Below are 19,537 nucleotides of genomic sequence, written 5' to 3'. Positions count from 1 at the left end.
CCTTGTATTTTCCCCACTTCACAGGTCAAAATCCCATTCTCATTTTTAGGTAATTTAACTCCCGAAAGGATACATAAGGGAGTAACACAAGAGTATGGACCCCACACACCCACAGACACTGCACTGAATCACAAGGCTGTGTGGCAGCTACGTAGGAATTACAACTCTGCTACCCTCTGGATGTGAGGGGGCCATACTGTCTGTGTTCCTTCAGTGCATCAGATATAATGGAATACTGATGTGTTTATCTGAACATGTCCATCCTGTAGAACATCTTGTGAACAGTAGGACTATTGTCTTTTTTAAAAATTGTTTTCTTCACTCCACTCCTATACTGCCACAAGAAAACTTATTCAAGATTCCTGACAAATGTTTGTCTTTCTACGTCTCTAGGAATTTACTCTTCAAAACATTAAGATACATCAGCAGCTTTTAACAAACTTTGCTTTATGTGGCCACCAACTGAAAACAAAAGAGGAAAACATTTGACAACTCTTCCCTCAGCTAACAACTACACTGACAACCGTAGTCCAGAAAGGGGCTTATTAAATTTCAGAGGCTCAGGGGCATCTGTCTAACATGTTCGCTCTCAAATCCAAGAACAAATTCCTTCCACATCTCTGTTTCTGAAATAGGTACTCCACATATAAATGCAACCCAAGGCAACAAGAATTTCTACTACACAGCAAGTTACCTTTACTGATTAAAACTCTCACTTTAATTAACTTAACATGAATATATCTACTTATATACATTCATTTGTCTGTACTAACATCATAAAACACACAGAGATAGACCTATGGGCAGATACTTATATAGGTATGTATGTATATATATATATATATATATATATATATATATATACACACACACACACACACACACACACACACACACACACACATTGTCATGAATCTCAACAAACGATTATCAGAAGTCTGGATCCCGTTTTGCATACCTATGCCTTGGTACCCTGAGAAAAGCTCAAATACTGTAGTAGCAGTATCAGGGAAAACATTTCTAGGAGTAATAAACGTCTCCAACTTAGAGTGCTTCCCGTTCAGAAAGGCAGTCATATCCAGCAATCTCTACATAATTTTCTTTGTGCATCCATCCATGTATAAGTAATGTGTATATAATACAATATAATATAATGTAACTAGTACAATATATAAATACATAGAAATTATATATTGTATGTAAATTTAAAATCTGTATTCACAATTCAGCAAAATATATGAAATATACATATATATATTTTTATTATCTGTTTTGATATAGGGTCTTGTATTATAACCCACTGCCTTTCAACTGGAGGCTGCCCTTGAACTCCTCCTATGCTCCTATTCGCGCCAGGGCTGCATTATGGGTCTGCCCCACCAGGATCAACTAATATGTGTGCATATTATAAAAAATAGTGTTCGTATTTCTTGGAAAGAGAAATTATCTCAATTTTATACATCATTTCGTAGTACATTTGCACAGTTGCTTGTGATTTTGCTTACAGTTTCTTACAAAGGCTGAGTTTTTATGTCTAATTGAAAGGTTTTTAAAATATTCCTTTGCATTCCTGTTGTGGCCTAGCACACTGGTCTATATAAATTATTTACTTATTTCTGATATATTCATTACAATTCATGTAACTGGTATTATTTCCTACTCTTTTATATTATACAATCTAAAAGCTAATCCCCTATTAAATGCCTACACTACTGATCCTTTCACTCATTCATTCAAGCTATTAATCAAGAATCTAACATACATACAGGACTAGGTGCTGGGAGTAGAACCCTGATAAAAAAGAACAATTCCTGTTTCATGATGTCTCCATGCACCCAGAGCTTCAAGGATAAGGTCAAGATTGCTATCTCAGCCTCTTTGATTTATTTATTTATTTATTTATTTATTTATTTATTTATTATTTTTTCCTGGTTGGAGCCATGGAAGCTTTGCCAAAGAATAAAAAGAAGGTTCCTGCTGTGCCAGAAACCCTTAAGAAAAAGGGGAGGAACTTCACAGAGTTAGTTGAAGGTGAAGCACCCATGGAAGAAGACTGCCTGCGGACACCCCAAAGGCGAGGAGGAGAAAGTTGATCCATGAGAAGGCAGAGCGCTATAACAAGGTTTACAGGCAGATGTACCTGACTGAGATTCAGGTGGCTCAGAAGGCAAGGAAAGCTGGAAACTCCTATGTGCCTACAGAACCAAAACTGGAGTTTGTCATCTGAATCTGAGGCATCAATGGTGTGAGCCCAAAGGTCTCTAGGGGATTGCAGCTTCTCCGTCTTCCTCAGTTCTTCAATGACACCTTTGTTAAGCTAACCTGACATCAAGTAACATGGTGAGGACTGTGGAAACACACAGTGTATGGGCGTACCCCAACCTGAAGTCAGTCAGCGTGCACATCTACAAGCAAGGCCAAGGCAAATTCAATAAGAGAATTAATTGCTTTGATGGATAGGTCATAGATTGTTCTATCTCTTGGTAAATTCGGCATCATCTGCATGGAGGATTTAATTCATGAGATCTATACAGTTGGAAAATGCTTCACGGAAGTGAAGAACTTCCTGTGGCCCTTCAAATTATCTTCTCCAGGAGGTGGTGTAGGCTTAGATTTTTCAAAATCCTACTTATTTAGGGTTCTTAAGTGCATCTACCTCCCTTCCAACCCACTGACCCGAGGTGGGGGAGAAGGGTTAGTAGGAAAGGGGGTTGTGAACATCTTTAGACATAGTTCCTGGGGGTGAGTGCAGTCTTTGTCGTCAGGATACCAGCAGACCAGCGAACAGCAAACAAAAGCAACAGTGGCGTAACTCAGTAGAAACAGCAAGACTGTCAAATCGGCACAAGTCAGAAGAAGTTGCAAGACTCGGCTGGAGTGCTTTGCAGAGTTCCTATGGAATGTTTCTTTCTATGAAGTGAAGTGTAGAAAAGCGAAGGCCTGTGAAGTGATATGAACCACTGCAAAGTGCAGCCAGGTCTCACTGTCTGTGTCTACACAAGGATGGTTTCCAGCTGGCAAAATACACACCTGTTGCATGAGACAGCTTCCAGCAAAACATCACGTGTCTTCTCAGGAATCTGTTTTCAGCTAACAAAGGTTGTGAGTCTGTTTTCAGCAGTGGAAAAATATTCCCACACCCCATATTTGGGACCAAAACAACAACAAAATTCACATGACACACTGAGTTTTTAAAGAAACCAGAAACCTCCACTCCCAGATGGAATGAAGAAAAAGACAAGAGCAGAGAAGGGCAACAGAGAAGACTAGATCAACAGGCTTAGTAGGCAGGTGAAATAAGGTGTCGCCCATAGTATTTTTGTCATCTGGCCAGTTAATAAGAAGTCACAGTTTGGCAAACTGAGAAAAAAAAAAGATTGTTATTAAAGAAACTGATACTGGGATGTGACAAATGCTAAGCAAGTTTTGAAGTGCCAGAAAACCATTCACTTGTTGATTTAAAAATAACCAAAATATAATCCACACAGATCTGGAGTCTGGCAAACCAAAGATAAAGGGAATCTTAGCGCTAGAGAGAAGTGCCTTTCCAGCTCCTGGGTGGTACCTACACACTGCCTTCTCTCGTGGAAGAAAGGGTGCAGAATGTAGCTGAGGTCACTTTCATAAGGGCACACGCCCAATTCTCACAGGCACCACCCCTCATCCTAATCACCTCTAATTTCTATTACATTTGGAATTGGGATTTCAACATTCCAAAGGAGACATACACTTTAATATTTAATTTCAGGGATATAAAGATGATCCCAAGTGGGACACTGTATTTGATACACATTTGTGACATCAAGACCACACTTCCTGCTGCAGGTCACATGAACGAGAACAAAACAGCCCTCTATCTAGTGCATCTGAGCACAGGCGATGGCTCCTTCATTCAGGTTTCATGAAGGTTTCAAACCGTGTATGCAAAGACAAATCCTTCTTTAACGTTTCCTCATTAATTCCCTGAGTCGGTTTTTTGCTTCCCAGACAAAGCCTCATATAGCCCAGGCTGGCTTGGAATTCCTGATTTTGTCTCCACTTTCCAAGTACCGGAATTATAGCCATGTACCACAACGCACACTCCATCACTTTGCTGAGACTTGCTAGGAACAGAAAGTGTTACGTCTCATTAATACTGAAGCCAGACTGGATCTTCCTGGTTTGTTTGTTTGTTTGTTTGTTTGTTTGTTTGTCTCCACTAGCTCTGTGACTCTTGCTTGTTACAAAAGATACTTCCCTTGGTTTTTATTCACTGGTGTATCAAGTATAATAACAGCCTGAAAGTTTAAGGATAATTATGAGGACTAAATGAGACAAAGTACAGCATTTCAAGTGCACAGAACACTGGCTGGCTCCTCTATTACAGCATCTGTTCCCTAGTTGCAGTACAATCCATGATTAGTGTTACTCAATTGTGTGGGTATCAGCATTAGTGACTATTTTACCAGCAAATAATGACTCTGAGGCCTTCAAGAACTTTTCTTTTCTTACAGCTCTGAAGAAGTCTCTAGACTGACACAAATACAGGTTGTCATTTTTACATATCCATTCTTGAGGAGTAGACATCTGTTTATATGACATACTTTAGTAGTTAAGGAGCTAATGTTTGCCAATTAGAGACAAAGTACTGTGAGTTTTGTAAAGGAAAATAGCTGGAGCATAGTTAATATGAAGGTCCAGGTCGAGATCAAACAAAAGAAACTGTTTTTGTCTTCTTACGCCCACAGAATGCTCATTAAAAATTAAGAAAGAAGAAAGGCTTTGGTTAAATCTCTTGGCACAAAAATCTTTACTATAATGACAAAGAGCTTTGCCTTACCAACTGTTACTTTATAAATCCATGTAAAACTGCAAGAATGACATTCATGTCACTCCGAAGTTCATTTGATATTTAACAGAAGAATGTGGCTAAGTCCTGTGAAAGCCAAAAATTAAATGTGTAAAGAAACTCATAAAGAAACTAGTTCTGAGTAGGACCTAGATGTGAGTTACTGCTTCTTTGTGTGTCTATTGTTAATATAGAATGCTAAACTTAGAGAGGTGGAGCAGGTGCTGTAACTCAATGTCTGATCGTCCATATAAACTAAGAGGGGAAGCATCACAGCTAATCTGAAAATCTACAAACAGCAGAAGCCACCTTAATGTATTCTACAGTGGGCACAGAATCGACCATTTCCAAGAGCTTTACAGTTTTCGAGCTGCTTACCTTGGTTTTAAGGATGAATTTCTACTTGTAGATGCTGAGTTACTTACTTCACTTACACTTGCACTAAAGCTATTTGGCAGACATGTTATTCTTTGCTATTATCAACCATTCAATTAAGTTACACAAGAAGCAGGTGTGTGGGAGAAATCATAGAAGGAATATATATTAAATGAGAATGCACTACACAAAACTTAGTTTTTCATGTTTATGGTTCAACTGAAACGTACCACACACATGAGATGTGTTTCTGGGGTAGGGAACAGACTGAAGAAAAAAAGCCCTGCTGCCCAACATAGGAGTAAATCTCTTTATCTTCAAGGTGTTATGGACTGCTCTTTACACAGTAAGTGTAACAGTAACTTAACAGTGCTAATAGTAACCAACAGTGCCAGTGCTATCAAAAATACAATGGCAGGATTTTGAGCAAACAACTGTTGCCTAGTACTTTTATCCTATCTACTTTTTTTGTTGTGAGATTAGCCTTAACAGCTGAGCCTTCTCTCTAGCCTAATGTCCTATAAAAATACTGGGCCAAAGCAATCTGTAAGGCCACACAACATTCTATCTACCTATCTATCTATCTATCTATCTGTCTGTCTGTCTGTCTGTCTGTCTCAGTGTCTGTAGCAGCTTGTGGCATGTGTATACAGCTATGTGGGTAGGTGTGCTTGCACATGTATGTAGAGACTGTGGGTTGAGGTTGGGTGTCTTCCTTATTCACTCTTCATCCCTTACACTAGACTGGCTAGCCAGCAAGCTCTAGGGATTTTTACATCGTCACCTCACTAGTGCTGGGCTTGCAGACATGGCCACCATGCCCAGCTTTAACAAGGGGAACTGGAACTGAGCTCTAGTCCTCATGTTTCCTCACAGTTATCGCCTCACAGCTATTTATAAGTGGGTCAACCACTATTTGACTCCGGTGACTATCTGAACATCTCATATCACAATTACACTTCTTAAAACAGCCACGTCCAGACAGATAAGCAATTATTTTCTACACTGGATTCTGGCCAAGAACAATTTAGATGCCATCTCTCCTTTATTAAAAACAATAGTTTAAAGATTATTATCAAGGGGAGTTGTTTACAAATTGTCATTGGTCATATTTAGAAATAAAACAAGATTAGACTCAGAAAAAAAAATAAAAACAATAGTTTAGTCCCTTGGCTAATTACATTAATCTTATTGTTGCAGCTTTCCAATAAATACTAGGCATATTTCAGGTGCAAATGTTGGAATACTGTTGGACTTGGCAATTATGTGTGCATCTATTTTATTTATAAACTTAATTATGAAATATTCAGTCAAATCCATGAAATTTATTTGTTTTTCAGAACTTGTAATGCTCAATATTTTCTTTTTTCTGTTTTTTAAGAATTTATTTATTCACTTTATCTCCTGATTGTAGCCCTCTTCCTCCTCACCTCATGGTTCCGCCATTCCTCCCTCATCTCCCCTCCCCTTCCCCTACTCCTCAAAAAAGGGGATCCCCCCCAACCCAACCTAGCACATGAAGTTGCCTCAGGACTGACTGACTACACCCTTTTCCCCTGTGGCCTGGTAAGGCAGCCCCACCATGGGGAAGTGATTGAAAAACAGGCAACATAATCTATGTCAGAGACTGTCTCAGCTCCCACTACTAGGGGAGCCATATGAAGACCGAGCTGCCCATTGTTGCATCTGTAAAGGGGCCCTAGGTCCAGTCCATGCATGGACCTTAGTTGGTGCTCTAGTCTCTGCCCCCCTGTTCCTGGGTCCCAGTTAACTGGCTCTGTTGGTCTTGTGGATCTCCTGTCCTCTCTAGGTCCTTCTATTCACCTCTGTCACTCTTCCACAAGACTCCCAGCATCAGCCCAATACAGGGCTGTGAGTCTCGGCATCTGTTTTGATCTGCTACTGGGTGGAGCCTCTCAGAGGACAGCTATGCTAGGCTCCTGTCTACAAGCATAGCAGAGTATGGCTAATAGTGTCAGGGGTTGGCTCTCTCTGGGTGTGGTGATGCACTCCTTAATCCCAGAACTTGGGAGGCAGAGGCAGGCGGATCTCTGAGTTCCAGGCCAGCCTGATCTACAGAGTGAGTTGCAGGACAGCCAAGACCATTCCAGGAAACACGGCCTCAAAAAAAAAATTAAATTAAATTAAATTAAAAATTAAATAATGAATAAAATACTTAAACATTTATTCATAAAGTTAAAAATCATGTATTCTCTATCCAATCTTAGTGAATCTTAACATGTTGAATAGATAATCATTTCCTGGGCTTCTGTGACAAAATGCCAAAGAATACACAGCTTGGTAGGAGAATAGAATATCTCTAAGTTACAGAGGGTGGCGGGCCAAAGTTGGCAGAGCTGGCTCCTACTGCAGGCCCTAAGCAAGCTCCTTGCGGCTTCTTTTCTAGTTCTGGTGTTGCCAGCAGTCTTTGGTGGGCCTTGGTTTATGGACATATCACTAGTTTCCAACACAGCTAAGACAGCCAGAGAAATCTACATCTGGAAGAGGGCCAGAAGGCACCCGTCCTGGCGTTTCTCGTGAAAGCAGGAACTTGTGACCATGGTTTCGCATTTCTCCCTCAGAACTTTGAGGGAATGCACTCTTGCTGCTATAAGCTGAGTAGTTTATTCCATTTGTCTCAGTGTGGGATAAACAACACACATGTTGCTAGTCTGTTATTCAGATCCTGTTCACTTTGTTCAGAGGTCATTTGTGGTTTCTCAGTGAGGTACAGGAATTCTGCACATTATCTCATAAGGAGGCATTTCAGGATCTTTCTAGCCTTTGGCTGACTATCTAGTTGAGTCATTCAAGCCACAGATCAAGCTTATACCTGGCATGTAGCTCAAATCCTCCCATACAATGCAAAACCAACAACACAAGAGAACAAAAGTCCCCTATACAAATTGTATAACTATAAAAGGAACTGTGTAAATTGTTACAAAACTCTAAAAAAAAAAAAAAGAAAGAAAGAAAAGAAAAAAAAGAAAGAAAGAAAGAAAGAACCGATATGAAAAAAAAGAAAAAAACTTGCCAACTTTTACTTAGGCATGATTTAAATTTCAAATCACCCATTGTGGCCCTAGAAGATATAGTTATAAGTTTTGTTCTCCAAAATTTACTCCCAAGGACCATGGTCCTTTTTAGCTACGGTTTACTATTTGCTTTCTAGTAACTCATTGAAAGGAGAGACTAAATTTGGTATTTTGAAATTTCTGAGAGAGAGCATGTCATATTTTCTCATCATAGACAGTAAGTATGTGAGGTGAAGGATACACAAAAGAAAATGGTTTAATCTTTCTACATGGTGAGGATATGTCACAATAGAATACACTGTAAGAATGCATTATAGTTGTCCATTAGAAATACAGAAAACTTGGGGAGGAAAGTATTTATTTGGCTTACAATTACTGAGTCACCACTGAGGAAAGCCAAAGCAGGAAGTCAAGCTGGGAAGGAACCTGGAAGGAGGCATTGATGCAGAGGCCTTGGAGAGGTGCTACTCACTAGCTTGCTCCATATAGCCTACTCAGCCTGTTTTCTTATAAAATCCTGGATCACTAGCTGAGACATAACACCATCCACAATCAGTTGGCCCCTCTTCCATCAATCACTAACTAAGAAAACACGCTACAACTTCAAGAAGCCGAAAGCTTCTGGATGGCCAAAGACACTGTCATTCTGACAAAGTAGCAGCCTACAGAACGGGAAAAGATTTCTATCAACTACACATCAGATAAAGGGCAAATATCCAAAATATATAAAGAGCTGAAAAAAATATAGATATTACTAAAGCAAAACAAATCCACAACAAATAAATATGGGGAACATATCTAAGCAGAATTCTCAAAAGAGAAAACTCAAATGGCGAAGAAACACTTAAAAGAAACATTCAACATCCTTTAGTCACCAGGGAAATGCCAATCAAAACTACTTTGAGACCTCATCTTACACCTTTCAGAATGGTTAGGAAAACGAATGACATCTCAGGATAATATTCAGCTTCATATGTAAACTTGCACAATACACAATCTATATGCCTGGCAGCAGCCTGGGTCCTTTGGAGGGCTCCCATTGGATCACTTTGGCCAACAGCTCAATCAAAATAACCCAGTCCTACAAAAAAAACAAAAACAAACCGAGTCCTAGGAGTAGAAGTGTCACTGGTGATAAAGAGCTAGACAGTTGGAGCTCTGTCTCCTTCATTATTTGGCAATTTCATTTAGATTGCCTTCGTATATGTGCATATGTTAGGAAGTTTCTATTACATTGTTTTCGTCCTATCCCTCAATGTTAGCTGTCTCTCCCAGTGTTCCCTTTGTCGTCCCCCACTTCCCACCATCTCTCCTTTTTATCCTCCCATCCCATTCTCCTCATCACCCATTTGTAACTATTCTATTCTATTTCTTAGAGAAAGTTATTTAGACCCTTACTTTGTATCTAGCCTCTGTGGTTCTATGGGTTGTAAGTTAGTTATCACTGACTTAACATCTAATATCAACATATAAGTGAATATGTACCATATTTACCTTTCTGAGTCTGCGATACCTCATTCAGGATGATATTTTTCTAGTTCTATCCATTTACCTGAAAATTTTGTGAATAACATATATATATATATATATATATGTATGTTAGAATACTTACATACATTTATTCAAGTGTGATTTGGAAGTTGGCACATTATTGTACATTCATTAATTCTATTGGTCATTTGTTCATTATGAACTAACCTACAATTTTTGTCTTTTATTTTTAATTTTTTATTAAATATTTTACATATGCATTTATATTATTATACATATACACAATAAACTACCTACAGCAATAAGTAATATGACACAATCAGGAATTATATATATGTTACAATCATAGTGTTTTGGCTATTTATATTTGGCAACTTTAAAGAAAACATCTTTCCTACCTTGGTGAGTCTAAAATTCTGAATGTAAATCAATATCTATCATATCTCATCATTATCAATTTAAAACATCTATGTAGACCTAAAAACATCTTAACCTCTAAACAACTAACCTTAATTGCAAAAGTAAACTATCTGGTCTTCAACCCCATCAGAGACTTGAGAAGGAATAAAATTAATTATGTAAGTACACAGGGAGTGCAGGTTAGTAGCTTCCCAAACGAGAAGATGACAGAGATGGTTTGCTGCCTGAGCAGCCACCCTAAACTATTATGTTGGAGCATCATCTTTAGCCTTCTGGCCTAATACATCTGATAGACGTATTTGTGAAGTATGTTGTGTTGAGGACTTGCCTGCCCTGTCTTGGCAAAGTTTGGCTGTCGGCATCCAAGCTTGCCCATTTTTCGGCAGAATTCTGTCTGTGGTAGAAACGAGGACATTTTGCCCAGTGGCTTCTTTGCCACATTTGAAGTCATCTCCATAAGGAGGTTCTTTGATGATTATCATGTTCTTGAGGTAGGCTGGGTGTTGCCAGGAGTTAACCTGACTCATTGTAAATCTGTCTTTGAAATAATAAAAACATCTTTAAATGCCATATTCTGTATGCCTTTTACTTTAGTAGCTAAAAATATTCCATTATGTAAATGTAACACATTTTCTTTTATTCATTCATCTATTGACATCTAGGTTTTCCCCAACTTCCAGATATCCTTGTCTCATAATGTATGTCAGGGGTTTTCCATTCTATTTTTTAATTTTATCTTTGTTGTTGCTGTTAAGAGACAGGATTTTTCTGTATAGCCTTGACTGTCCTGTAAGTCACTGTGTTTACCAGGTTGCCCTTGAATTTATACAGATCTGCCGGCCTCTGGCTCTGAAGTTCTGGGATTAAAAGTGTGCACCAATATCGCCCAGCTTAATTTTATATTCTTTTTACTTATATTTTATTTATATACTTTATTCTTCTCTCTTTTTATCTTATGGGTCCTTTGTATATATTATATATGTGTGTATATATACATTATATATACATATGTATATATGCAATGTATATATGTGAATGTATCTATGGATTCCAGCTTCTTGTTTTTGTGGGATTCCTAAGTGTGGGAATGAGGGGATCTCTATTTCTCATGCCTTCTTTTGGCCTCTTCTTCTGTGTGTTTGTTTTGTCCTAGTCTGATGTATTAGTTTTTGTTTTATTATATATCATGCTATCTATGTTATATTTATTATATTATAATCCCATATAAGTCTAATGTGAGATAGAAAAGCAGTGAAACCAGATAGAAGAAAAAAAAATGGAGAAAAACTGATAGGAGTTAGAGAGAAGGGGAATCATAATCAGGATACATTATGCGAGAAAAATCTAATATATATATACATATATACATACACATACTTACACATATACACATACATATACATACATGTACATGCACGCACACACAGACACACACACATGTGCGTACACACACACAAGTGTGTGCGCGCGCACACACACACACACACACACACACCCTTGCAGGCCTGTCTACAGCCTGGTCATATTGGGGTATTTCCACAGTTAAGGTTCTCTAGGCTCAAATGGCTCTAACTTGTGTCAAGTTGACATGAAACTAGCTAGTACAGCAGATGAAGGCTATTCTCTCCCACTCCTAGATAAGTTCATGTCAGCAGATGGGATAGCAGGCAAGTGGTCTCTAAGTCAGCCGAGAGCCCTGAAGCAAAAGACAACAGATCGATTCTCTACCCATCTGCATGCCCAGGTAACTCACTAGAGGAGGGACTCACGGAAAGTCGCAGGACCAAAGCTATTAGCTGTCCCAGGACAGTGCTCCTTGGGAGCAATAGAAGAAAAGAGAAAGTCCAGAAAAGAAAATAGATATATCTACAAGAAAAACATATCCAAAGGAAATTAAATAGAATTTAGTCTCTATTAACAATGTACTATGATGAAATCCACTAGAATGCAATAAAATCTCTATAGTGTTTGTATGTATCATTTCTGTTTTGTGACATCTCACAAAAAAGTGTCACCTTAATGGGGCTTTTTAACAACTGAAATGGGAAAACAAAGACTTGTGGAGCAAGGATGAAACTTGTTAATGTATGTACCTTGTACCTTCATACTTTCAAACTCAGGTTATATCCAGTCTTATAAAATATTTTCAGCATATCTGACAGTATCTATCACTTTTTATAATTTTGAATTAATTGTTCAAATAGACTTGTCAAAACCCAATTAGGAAGTTACCTTCTCCTTTCAGTTTGTTCATACTTAGCAGGGAAAGGTGGCAGATATTTAGTAGCAAAGCCTGAGTTGTCTGGCAACTTCAAAAATGTGTAAATTGAGGGTACAAACACATAAACAGACTATAAATAATTCTTAAGGTGCAAAACAAATAGAATAAAGGGATAAAACCATGCAAAACTTTCACAGGATATCCAAGACACACTGGCATTAAACAAAAGCAGCAATATCTTTTAATCTAAATGAGTACTGATGCCTTATGAATGATGCTGCTTAGATTGTTCCTCACTGTCATCCTGGAATTGGAAATAATCAACTTCTACAGACAAAAGTACCAGTGAAAGTGAACTCGCTTCACTATGGGGAAAGCAAAGAACTCTGCAGTGTAGAAAATCTTGTACAAGACTCAACAACTGAAATCTATCTTCCTTATCTTCAAGCTAATAGGTCTTAAATTAAGATGGTATCTTGTAGAGGGAAAAATGTATTTCGTAAGTACTGATTATCCCCGTGCAGCAGCAAAAATACCCTACATTCACTGCTGTAATGCTCTTGTTAGTTCCTCTCCTCCCCTCCCCCACACTAGCAACTGAATGCAGGGCCTTTTTCTTCTTGTCACGTACTCTACCACTGAGCTATGCATCTAGCCCAATACATGCTTATGATGGTTCCGTCCTCTGTCTGAGCTATGCATCTAGCCCAATACATGCTTATGATGGTTCCGTCCTCTGTCTGTCTGTCTGTCTGTCTCTCTGTGTGTAAGTATGTATGTATGTATGTATGTATGTACGTATGTATGTATGTATGGCTGTGGGTGCTTGAAGGCCTTTGGGTTCCCTGCAGCTGGAGTTACAAGGGGCTGTGTTACCCTACAAGTAAGGTGCAGAGAACCAAACAGCTGTCCTTTGAAGGGCAGCAAATGAAGTATGGAGCCATCTCTCCATCTCCTACCCTTTATTCTACAAGCCCACAAATGTAGAGCTCACAAGGTATAAATATTGTACGTGTAATTCATGCCATCCTCATTATACAATTTAACTACTGTATCGTCAGCACTGAAAAACTTCTATTGCATTATTGCCTATCGCAGTTTATGTGGACAGAAGTTTCTGTCATAGAAAATGTTACAGGAAAAGAAGACTGGGGGAAGGAAATAGGGAGGGCAAGGAAAATAGGCAGGGGGAGAAAAGCAGGTCGGAGACCGGCTAGAATGAGAAAGAGAACATGGCAAAGAGAGGAAGACAGCTTGACTGGGTCTTCAGGACCGGCTGACCACAGGCAGTCACCAGCAACCACAACCTCATAGTACAGGTGGAAAATTCTTGGTAGATCTGAGGAACAGTGTGACCTTCTAAGTGGAAAAGAGCCAGGCACTGTGGATGCATCTCTGAGCACTGGGCACAGCTGGTTGTCTCCTAGAAACCAATAGGCTCTGGATGTGACCAGCAGCGTTAGATAAAAGCAAATATAAAGAAGGGACCCTTTTTCATTCCTGCACAATCTGGCAAAATTAGCACTCAGGGTGGACGTCTTCCTTTCTCTTTCCGTCCAGATGCTGCATTTTGCCTACATCTTGAATGTTATTACCCCCAAAGACACAAGCATGTATAGCAAGCCCAGCCACTGTGGGAATGTTGGTGGTCCTTCAAGAGAAGAGGTCTAGTGAAGGGTTATTTGGTCACAGAAGCCACTGACCTTTTAAGGAATTAGTCATTCTTATGAAGCCCTCTGAATTATTTCTCAAGAATGGCCTGTGATAAAAATGCAACAACAACAACAAAAAACCCAAAAACCATGGGAGATCTTCGCATCTTCTGATATCTTCTCCAATTTCTTTCGTCACAGACTTGAAGTTCTTGTCATACAGGTCCTTTTACTTGCTTGGTTAGAGTTACACAAAGATATGTTACACTATTTGTGGCTATTGCGAGGGGTATTGTTTCCCCAATTTCTTTGTTAGTCTGCTTATCATTTGTATTCAGGAAGGCTATTGATTTTTTTGGTGGTGCATTTACACAATGGAATACTACTCAGCTATGAAAAACAAGGAAATCTTGAAATGTGCAGGCAAATGGATGGAACTAGAAAAGGTCATCCTGAGTGAGGTAACCCAGACCCAGAAAGACATACATGGTATATACTCAATTATAAGTGGACATTAGCCCAACATAGATGTCCTCTGAGAGACTCCACCCAGTGCAGCGAGTTGTATGGAAAGTTGGGATATGGTAAGACCTGGAGGGGTCAGGAGCTCAAAAGAGACCACCAGGGTTGACAGATCTGGACAGGGTGGGGGGAGCTAGCACAAAGATAAGAAGGGAACAGAAACTCCAACAAGACCAACAGAGGCAACAAATTTGGGCCCATAGGGGCCTGGGGAGACTGTTGTACCAACTAAGGACCTTGCATAGAGAGAACCTAGGCCCCTTCTCAGATGTGGCTGATAGGCAGCTCACTCTCCATGTGGGTCCCCCAGTAATAGGACTGGGCTACATTCCTTTGACATGTTGGCTGAAGGAATCTTGTGGAGAACCCTAAATAACCCAGGCTGATGCTAGAACAGAAGGTCGCTCTCTGATAGCGGAGGGCGGGGGCGGGGGGCAGAGTGCGGGGGGCAGAGGGTGGGGGCGGGGGGCAGAGGGTGGGGGGCAGAGGGTGGGGGCGGGGGGCAGAGTGCAGTGGCATTGCCAAAGTCAGTATCTACACAGCTCACTGCACACAGATCAAGCTGGTGCGGGCATGGAGTCTTCTTACCTACATTCTAGTCTCTTTGATGCTAGAAAGTTACTCTGCAGGCTATGGAAAGAGAAACCTGGCATTGATCCAGCCATAAAACCTCCACCTACAATCTGCCCTGCCTATAAGGTTGGGGCTGTAGTGGTACAGAACTTACGGGAGTGGTCAACCAATGTTTGGTTTAACATGCCACATGAGGGAGTCCATGTTCTATACTGTCTAAAAGGCCATGGACCAGAGCCTAGAGAGTCCAGAGACATAGGGTAGAACCAATCATTTCAGGATAGAAGGAAAGAAAGAAGGAAGGAAGGAAGGAAGGAAGGAAGGAAGGAAGGAAGGAAGGAAGGAAGGGAAGAAAGAAAGAAGAAAGGAAGGAAGGAAAGAAAGAAAGAAAGAAAGAATTCCTAATGATATTCTGCTATACTCAGTCTAGTCATCATCAGAGAAGATTTCTCCAGAGCTGATGGGAACAGGTGCAGAGATGCACACCCAGACATTATGCAGAGTCTAAACTGGAGGACTCTATTGGGTCCCACCCTTCAGAGATGGGGAACCCACGGAACAGGGAAAGGAAAGGCTGTAAGAGTCAGAGGGGACGAGGGACGCCGGGAGACCGTGGCCCACTGAATCAACTCAGCAGGGCTCAGATGGTTCACAGAGAGTGAACAGCAGCAAACACAGGGCCTCCATGGGTCTCACCAGATGCTCCCTGTCTATGCTGTGGCCCTTAGCTTAGTGTTCTTGTGAGACTCATTCTTGTGAAATTCACTCTGTCTTCTTTTATAGTTAGAGACTACAATAAGATTACATCATTTCTTTTCCTTCCTTCCTTTGAACTTTCACATATACCCCTCCTTGATTTCTTTCAATTTCAAGGGCCCTTTTTCCATTAGCTGTTGTTGTATGCATATTATGTACCTTCCTAAACATGGCCTGCTTAGTCTGTATAAGGTGACTTGCATGTATGTTTTCAAGGCTGGCCATTTGATGATGGACAACCAACTGTTGTACTTCTCCCTGAAGAAAAGGACAACAACAGACATGGTAAAGCAAACAGAGGAAAAGTCTATGAGGCCTCAGCCCCACGCAAATAACCACAGGCAACTAATGGATACAGTTACATATTTAACCCAAACAAAGTTTAAAGTGAACGGATTGTGCCTTTAATATGTTTTATGTTGTGTCATATCAAAAACAGAATTTTAGCCAACATTCTGATGATAATCTATAAAAGTCATTAAACCCTACAGTGAAATCAATTATGCACTGAGAGACAAATGATCAATGAATATCTTAGCTATTCATGGTGTTGGGATTTTTATTTTCTCCTTCTCACGAGTAGTCTGTCTCTAGTTTTATGACTAAGACATAGAAAAGATTTAAATAGATCAGGGAGACCAGTGCTCCTTATGACTGCTAACTGGGGTATTCATGATATCTATCAAACTAAATTGAAGATATATGTCAGTAGAAGTAGAAAATGTGTCTTGGAAGGAGGATTAAAGTAAGTTCTTCATTTAAAAAACAAACAAAGATTTCACTAATGAAACTAAAGAAAAAAATTCTTTTAAAACAAAAGTCTAGTGACTTGACTCACTACTGAGTAAGTGCTGCAGAAGAGAAATAGTGGAGATTATTGAACCGACCCAGGAGTAACACCTGAGCAAATATAAACTTCATGATACTTTGGGGATCAAGGAAATGGGATTATTTGCTCTTGCAACTCAAAGCTTGGGAATATTATCTCTAAATTTAGGCGGAAACTACTCACTCACCTAGGACAATGATGGTAGAATGTGGATGACAACTAAGCTTAGATGTGCAGAAACTACTCACCTAGGACAATGATGGTAGAATGTGGATGACAACTAAGCTTAGATGTGCAGAAACTACTCACCTAGGACAATGATGGCAGAATGTGGATGACAACTAAGCTCAGATGTTAAAGAAGAAACTTGTGTCGGGAACACACAAAGTTAAGCGGCATTCACAGAAGAACAGAGGGCGATCCTCATCCAATGACACCTGTGACTCTGCGGAAACCTACAGCAGGGCCACGGCTCAGGGGGTCTCTGAAAAATGACAAAGCTTCTAGTGCTCTGAATTGAGTTGATGACTAAGAGGATGTGAGAATCTGGTGGCTGTCAACACTCTTGAAAGAATCACAGTTACGCATGAGCACAAAAATTTTCATTTCTGTCCAATGAAAAACATTTGACCTTACATGAAAATGAAAACTATAACCTCATATAAAAACAAGCATCTTAAATGTACCAGTGTGCTCACCCTAGGCTGGAATTGGATGCAGGAACTAGGGAACGCTACTCTGAAGCTGTCTACTTGTACTTCTGCTCTTAACTGCTATTTGCCTTTAGTGTCTATACTGGGGACTAAATGGAGGGTTGAACAGCCCACTCCCACACTATAAAAATGCAGAAAGAAATTAATGAGATGGAGGTTTAGTCCTGCTGTCGGCCACAAATTTGCTAGATGGACATGGAAAACTCGTAAGCCCCGTTTGTTCTAAAATTGCCTGGAGATCAATTCTGGTTTTCTCAATTATTGTCAAGCATGATTCTTTCATGTGCATATCACTTGGTCTACATAAAAAAAGCAGATGTCATAAAGATCGCAAGTGATTTTACACAGGCACTGACAGGTAACATCAACCTAGATTCTCTAAATAGCGATATGAATCTCAGACATAAAAGCAGAATCTTCCAGAATCTTGCAGAATGCTTAACTTCAAATGCCACCCTTAGCTATATGAAAATATGTTGTGAATTTGAACAGCTAATGTCAAAAATAACAAATACAATGTGATCCGCAGAACTCCATGCAAATCTGAAACCTCATTTCTCATCACTGACTATGGATTTCATCTAGGAGTGTATTGACCTTTTTTTTTTTTTTTTAATCCCTCCTGCCACCGGCTGCCAATCTTGGTTTACTTAGCGATCATCAATTCTCTGCGAATGCCTCTTCCATGGCATTATTTCAAAGTTCAAAAAGAGATTTTGACAGGTCAAACACTTTGTAGAATATGAAAAGCAAATCTTTCTATTTCAGTAAAATGACAAAATTTCCATTAAAACATTTAAATGTTACCTTTTAGCCATTCTCCCTCTAGCTTGCATACGAAACACTAAGGAGCATGTGTTATATACCAAGTCTGAAAAGGGTAAGGAAATCGCATAAGCAAAACTAAAAGGCCTCCAAAGGCTCCCAGCTTTCATTCATCAACAGTGATGAAGGCGGAAGCGGTGCAGAAGAATTAGATTCTATATTCCGTGTCCTTAGAAAGAGCCAGCTGCTGAGGTCAAGTCCTTTGTGACCTGAACTACAAAGAATGTGTGTGTAGGACACAAGTATCAGGACTTGGGCATCTACTCTGGAGGTATAGAACTGAGTCAGAGCCCTGCTTTCTTTTTCACATTTTAGATGCAGGATCACTGCACACAAGGGAATGGATAATTGCAAAGAAACAGCACTCGGTGCCCAGAGTCCTAGGCAGCTGCAAGTGCTTTGAGGTCGTCGTCTTCCTGCTGCAGGTGGAGCAGCACGCTTGTGACAGTGACCTCAGTTACAGCCACACGTGCCCAGATGGAACCTAGCTTCTACACGTCTACCAACCCGAAAGAGGTGGACGCTGGAGTTAAGAGGTCTAAGGGAGGACAGAAGAAAAACTATTGTCACCAGTAACTTGTGAACAAGAAAATAGAATCCAAAGGAAACCAATGGAGTATAATACCCACCTGAGATGTAGTCCATCACTGAAGGAAGAAAGGACAGAAAAATCAATGAGGGCAGAAGCCTGCAGGCAGGAGCTGATGCAGAGGCCATGGAGGCGAGCTGCTTTCTGGTTTTCTCCCCATGGGTCTCTCAGCCTGCTTTCTTATAGAGCCCAGGACCACCAGCCCAGGGATAGCACCACCCACAATGCGCTGGGCTCTCCTCAGTCCATCACTAATTAAGATAATGGCCTACAGAACTGGCCTACAGCTGGACTTTACAGAGGCATTTTCTCAACTGAGTTCCTCTCCTTTCAGGTAATTCTAGTTTGTATTGTGTGAACATAAAACTACCTAGGACAATCATCTAACAAACATTTACTACTCCTTTTTTAAAAAGTTCTTTTTTGTGATTTTATTTTATTTTTGTTTTTATTAAGTATTTTGCATACACATTTATATTATTATAAATATATACGATAAACTATGCAGCAAGAAGAATCATGACAAAATCAGGAATTACATAAATGTTACATTCTTGGTGTTTTGGCTATTTGTATTTGGCAGCCTTGAATAAAACATCTTTTCTTTCTTTTTGTGTCTAAAATTCTGAATGTAAATCAATATCTATCATATCTCATCATTATCAATTTAAAACATCTATCTAGACCTAAAAACATCTTAACCCCTAC

The 19,537-nt window shown here is 39.8% G+C and overlaps 1 protein-coding gene and 1 pseudogene across 3 annotated transcripts in view; one reads left to right on the top strand and one right to left on the bottom strand.

Moving 5' to 3' along the window:
• Positions 1–19,537, bottom strand: part of Cadps2 (calcium dependent secretion activator 2) — a 502,196-nt gene that overhangs the window by 343,146 nt on the left and 139,513 nt on the right. The gene's annotated exons all lie outside the window — the stretch shown is intronic.
• Positions 1,941–18,728, top strand: LOC127194785 (60S ribosomal protein L7-like; annotated as a pseudogene).

The sequence above is a fragment of the Acomys russatus genome, chromosome 10 (genome assembly GCF_903995435.1).
Source record: "Acomys russatus chromosome 10, mAcoRus1.1, whole genome shotgun sequence".
Lineage (NCBI taxonomy): Eukaryota > Metazoa > Chordata > Mammalia > Rodentia > Muridae > Acomys > Acomys russatus.
Note: the sequence above shows the minus strand (reverse complement) of the source record. Positions and strands in the feature narration are given on the sequence as shown.